Consider the following 6,189-nt stretch of genomic DNA (forward strand, 5'->3'; position numbering starts at 1 on the left):
CTCATTATAGAGAGAAGCACACCAGCATTCGTCCAATTAAAACTGACAGAGTCACACTACACACCCTGCCTGTGTCTATCTGTCTGCATACATGTGTGTTTATACGGTACAAACTGGGGGGTTTTCTGTTATGTCATGTGTGAGACAGGTGTTTTAGGGAATATTCCAAAGGAAATCCATAAAAAATTGTGTTATGATTGTAAACCTTTTTCACAATCATAGTAGAGATTTCTATCTGACAATGTGATGTGCAAATTGTTAATAAACTGTGACTAAATAAAAAGAAGCAAATCCTAAGTGGCCATCACTCACCTCTGCTTACTTATTTAATTCTCATTTGTTTGTTTTTTTAAAAATGAAAACCCACTTTAAATAGTGTATCTCTGCTCTCTGGGAAAGAAATGGCTGCACAAGTGCATTATACCATTCTGTATTTTCACAATTTGACATATTACTCTTGCAAATATAATTGAACTGTGGTTATCAAGAAATTAAATGAGCAGTGAGATGGTTTTACACTAATTGTTTAATGAGGTTGCGTTTCCTCCTCTTAAGTAAAATGCATGTTCTGTCCTCTCCAGTGAAACATTACAGCCGGATCAGCATTGAGAACCTTAAACCAGCTTACCTACACTATGCAATCCTGAGAGTTTCAATATTTTTATGGCTTTTGAAGGGAAAAGAAATTACAGAAAACATATTTATGAACGCGTGCTCATCTGGAAATACTACGATAATGTGATGACTATTTTATACCATTTTAATATCTTTTAGAATAAAAACACAGGCCCTCTCAATTTAGAAACCATTTCCTTTCCCTCTGGTGTTCCCCTGGATTGCATCATTATCAGTATTGATGTAAAATTTGTGAAGTTGTTCCACTATTCTCTATATGATTTGATCATTATTATTATTATTGCTGTGTTTTAAAAAATGGCAGCCTCTCAGTGCTGCTGGCTTTAGTCTGGTTACATTAAATTGCTGTAATGAGTTTAGGGTCAAAAGATGAATTTCTTTATAGTTGACCGGCTAAATATCTAAAAGGATTGCTAGACCAGTGAATCATACCCCTGACGTACAAATTTAATGGTTCATCACTAATTTATAATTGACTACAATCTACTTAAAAAAAGAGCATATATCTCATTTGCATAATTACTTTGAACTTTTTATAGTTTCTGGTGGAGCTATCTTTGGTGGCACATGTGTAAAATGATATTTCCCAGATTTTTTGAGTATTAATGTATAATTTGTCTTGTGGTGCGTTCAGGTGTAGGTTAATGCACAGACCACATAGAGGCAATGTCTTTGGTGTATTTTATCGGGGACCTTTGTTGAATGCCATTCCAGTAATGTTTCCCGTTCTATTATATTCTGTCTTGCAATCTAAATATGACAAAAAGCCCCAAAAAACTGAGACTGTTTTTCATTGGATTATATCATAAATAGACAGAAACATTCAATAGTAAAATATATATCCAAAAGCACCATTACATTGTTCCTCTCTCTAGTAATTCAGCGTACTTTATGAGGTGTGAGAAGTATTTATTTTATTTATTTGCCATGAAAGTAGTGCACATCTTGACATTTTGCAGCAGCAGTAAAATTCTAACTGAAACTACATTGTCTATAAAAAGTATCCACCATACCTTGGAAGTTTTCCTCCTCTCCCTGTTATTGCTTTTCCACATTGAATCATGGTCAATTAAATTTGGCTTTTTGGATAAGAATTTACCCCCAAAGACAGATTCTTTCATGTTAAAGTGAAAGCATATTTTAATGACAATTCTTAAAAAAAATATCAAATGGACAATTAGTAGCATCAGTATTGATCTCCCTCTGGTCCTTTTTTAGTAGATTCATCATTTCCCACAATTATAGCCTGTGTGGACAGGTCTAAATCAGCCTTGCACATCTAGACAGCACAATTTTACTCAATTCTTCTTTGCAAAACTGCTCAAGCTCTGTCAGGTTGCATGGGGATACCGTGAGTGAAAAGCTATTTTTAAGTCTAGCCACAAATTCTCTATTGGGTTGAAGTCTGGGCTTTGATTTGGTCACTCCACAACATTCACCTTGTTGTGTTTTAACTGTTTCTGTGCATCTTTGGCTGTATGCTTCCTGTCATTGTTATGCTGGAAAACAAATCTTCTCCCAAGTTGCAGTGCTTTTGCAGACTGCATCAGTTTGTCCTCCAGGACTTCCCTAGACTTTGCTATGATGATGCTGCCACCCCCATGCTTCGGGGTGAGCATGATGTGTTTATGATGATGTTCAGTGATTAGTGTCCTTTAAAATGTCTGATGGCAAAAAGCTTAACATCAGCTTCTTCCAGTGAACTTCAGAGTCTCCCACATGGCTTCAGATGAACTCTACATTTAATGTGACCTTTTTTTAACAGTGGCTTTCTCTTTGTTGCTCTCTTATAAAGCTTTTAGTGGTGAAAAGCAGACAACAGTTGGTTTTTGCACAGTCTTTCCCGTCTCAGCCACCGAAGCTTGTAACTTCCTCAGTCGAGTCATAGGTGTCTTGGTGGCCTCCCTTACAACTCTCTTTCTTGCACAGTCACTCAGTTTTTGAGGACGGCCTGCTCGTGGAAATGTTCTTGTGTCCAATCCCTGGCTTATGCCCTTCAGAAACAATGTGTGTTCATTGTCTTTATAGTTTCAGCCAGGAGTGCTGATTCACCTTCCAGATACTTTAAACTGTCATTTCTTGAGACATACTCACTTTTTACTCAGATGATTTCTTTTTCGCTAACTGTGTGTGACTTCCAGCACCAGGTTTCTGCTCCTGTGCTGAATTAGTTGGGTCAATTCCAAGGGGGTGGATACTACATTATATATTTTTAATTAATTTACATTACTTTGTAGAAATATGTTTTTACTTTTGCATGAAGGTGTCTTTTTTTTTTTTTCCAAATTCTTGTCAGAAAAAAAAAGCCAAAGTACACTGAAAATGATTCAATGTTGAAAAGAAAAGGGATTGAATAGTTTTTATAGGCACTGCACTTTGTTGCAACTGTACTGAAATATGAGGAAAACCGTTTAAAGGGAAAGGAAAATTAAAATCTAAACATTCATAGGTGACTTTTTGAAGACCAAGATACCGTAAGGAAGAAAATCTTTGCAGAGCAGGTCGCTATGGACAGAAGGATTGACCACATGCATTGTAAATGCAGCCAAGCAGATCAGACTTGAACTGCAAGAAGAAACAGCATGAATATATTAGAATATAGAATAGTCAAATAAAAGGAGTCTACCTATAGTGTCTTTAACTGTGTATGAAAGAAGCAACTGCTTTATAATGATCCAGTCACATAAAGCCATGTGCAGATGGACAAAATGAGAATTTCTGCTTTTTCTTTGCTGGCTTTCAGCAGATAATCATGTGCAGTGTTTAGTGAACATAAAGATAGTGGACAAGAGAACGAAGGCAACAAACAGTGCATGTAGTGGTAACGTTTAGCAAGGCGTAGGGGACAGTTAATTTAACATTTTTACATCACCAAGGGGCTAAGCCGGTCCTGTAAGATGGCCACACATTTGTTGGCCATTGTTAAAACCCTGAAGAACATTTACTGGTCCAAATGACTCCTACGGGATGGCTGCTCAAACCATGACAGATCCACCTCCATGTTTAACACCTGGCCAAATGCACTGTGCGTTGAATACATTTTTTTTTTTGCCTACTACAAACACAAACTGGTCCAGAAAGAAAACAAAAGCATCTAATCAGGTAAAGTTCCTTTCACATTGGTCACGTTTTCATGTCTTTACACCAGATGAACATCTCTTTGATCAGGTCTTGGATACAATTTTTTTTAAGAAACTATTTTAGAAAAAGGTTGAAATGATTTAATAGACTTTTCAGACTGCCCCCATTCCACATCATGTAAGTTCTGATCAGATTTGCCATCCAAGCATGACATGTTTGAGATGCCTTATGTTGTTTTGTAAACTCAGACGGTGACTGTCAGACCCTTTTTCACGCAAGAGATGCAGTTGAGAGTGATTCAGACAAAGAACGTGAGATAATTGCAAACACTTATCTTTAAGCCTTCCACTTTGGCATTTAGAAGCAAGAAAAAGCCTCACATATAGGTGCCGTTGTCAGTTACTACATAATTATGCTTCTGCTTCCACTTACAGATGTACACCAGAGGAGTTATAGTTTCTGACATTTATCAATAAACACGTAAATCTGCTCAGAACTTATTATTGTGAGTAATAAATTACGAGATATCTATATAATCATTAAAAGGCTCCATAAAGAGCTGTTTAGTTAAAAACTGCCGGGAAAAGTAGCAGTAGAGAAGAAGCAGCAGTAAGAATACAACTAACTGGACTTTGATGAATCAGTTTGTTGTTTTCCTCATTCGGTGATTGATCATTTGATCTTTAAAATGATCAGAAATCCTAAAAAAAAAAATTCAAAAAGGAACTTTTGTATCCTATCATATTTAATTTATGATTATGTACAACAAAGAAAAGCAAAAACAAAACGTCCTCACAGTTAAGAAACTGTAACAAGGAATGTTTAAACTTTAGTCCTTCATCACATCATGTCGTCTGTACTTTTGTTAATCGTTTCAGCTACATGTTGTTTCATCTCTAAATATCGAATCACAGGTACAGTGACATCTTTGATCCAAAAAAGTGACTTTTCAGTGGGGGCTTAAACACTTGATTTGATGTCCTGTCTTTAGACCAGCAGGGAGACTGTTCCAGTTTTTGTCTAAAGTACAAAAGGCGGATTTGCCACAGATCTTTGTCAGAGTTTCGGGCACAGCAAGCAGGAGAGAGTCTGTTGATCTGAGGGCTCTATGTGGGACATACGCTGGCAGAATATCAAAGTAAGCAGCATGTCTGTGCAAAGATTTCTGGACAAACAGTGGGATTTGTAAGAAAATATCCAAAAAACTATCTGGAAGCAAGTGTGTGTACTTCAGACATTGTGTGAGTCGATTTCTTTGTTCCAATTCCAAATTTGTAAATCATTTTAAGTTCTTTCAACTTAAATGTTCCCCTGCCGCTTAAAAAGCATGTGAGTACTCGGGTGCCTGGATAGCTCAGCAGGTAGGGCAGGCGACCCACATACAGGGGCTATCGTCCCCGACACAGCGGCTCATCTGTTGCATGTCATTCCCCCACTCTCCTCCCCACATTTCTCTGTCTATCTGTCACTGTCACTATCATTAAAGGTGGAAAAGCCCAAAAATAAATCTTAAAAAAAAAAAAAAAAAAAGCATGTGAGTACTTCTGTTGATTAATTAGTCTGAAGTAATTTTATGAGTGCACTGTAAAATGTGAAAAGCTGATCTTACTTAAAACAAATCTAGGAAACCGGTTGCACTCAAAAAAGGTAAGTAAAGATAACCATTAGTCTTAAATTCAATTTACTTCATATTTACGTGTAAAGTTTACTTAAAACTTAGCTGAATTTATTTAATTTTGTGAACTTAAAAACAGCAAGTATGATGAACTTGATCTTTCCAAGGGTTAGAAACTTAAATAATAATGATCAGATTTATACAGCGCTTCTCTAGACACTCAAAGTCACTTTACACTGTCAATTATTCATTCACACACAGTCATTCCAGTAGTGGTAGCTACGATTGTAGCCACAGCTGTCCTGGGGCAGACTGGCTGCCATTCTGCCCCTCTGACCACCACCTCAATAAGCCATTCATACGCATTCACACCAGGTGAGGTGGGTGAAGTGTCTCGTCCAAGGACACAACAACCATGACACAGGTTATAGGGCGGAATCAAACTGCCAACCTTCCAATCATTGACTGACTCGCTCTACCACCTGAGCCACAGCCGCCCCGTAAAGCTTCTGGAAACTTCTCCTGCACCTCTCTGCTGCACATGTGCACTGCTGAGCTCTGTGTTCAGTCCAGGAACAGAACGTTTCAAGTCCAGTTTACTCAAGTGTACTTAGTTTTATAACTCCTTAAGGAAAAATGAGAAAATACTCACAGTCCATGGGTTGAATGAACAGGACAATGAGAAATAAGTGAAGTACACTAATGTGATTCAGGTAAGCATTGGTATTACCTTCTAGAGTGTGGTGAAACTATAAGACAGTCGAGTCAAACCAGCTAAACTTGAGAAGACAAGTTCAACTAACTTAAGATGTTAAGTGGAATCAACTACTTGCCCTTTTCTTTTTCTGAAGTTTTTA

General features: G+C 37.3%; 1 protein-coding gene across 1 annotated transcript in view; it reads left to right on the forward strand.

The window, feature by feature from the left end:
* Positions 1-935: 935 nt before the first annotated feature.
* LOC103364372 (C2 calcium-dependent domain-containing protein 4C-like) overlaps positions 936-6,189 on the forward strand; it is a 10,171-nt gene continuing 4,917 nt past the window's right edge. Inside the window, exon 1 of the mRNA XM_008291465.1 lies at positions 936-947. The gene's annotated coding sequence lies outside the window, so the exon portion shown is untranslated. The remainder of the gene's footprint in view (positions 948-6,189) is intronic.

This window comes from Stegastes partitus, unplaced genomic scaffold, assembly GCF_000690725.1.
Source record: "Stegastes partitus isolate 25-593 unplaced genomic scaffold, Stegastes_partitus-1.0.2 Scaffold745, whole genome shotgun sequence".
NCBI lineage: Eukaryota > Metazoa > Chordata > Actinopteri > Pomacentridae > Stegastes > Stegastes partitus.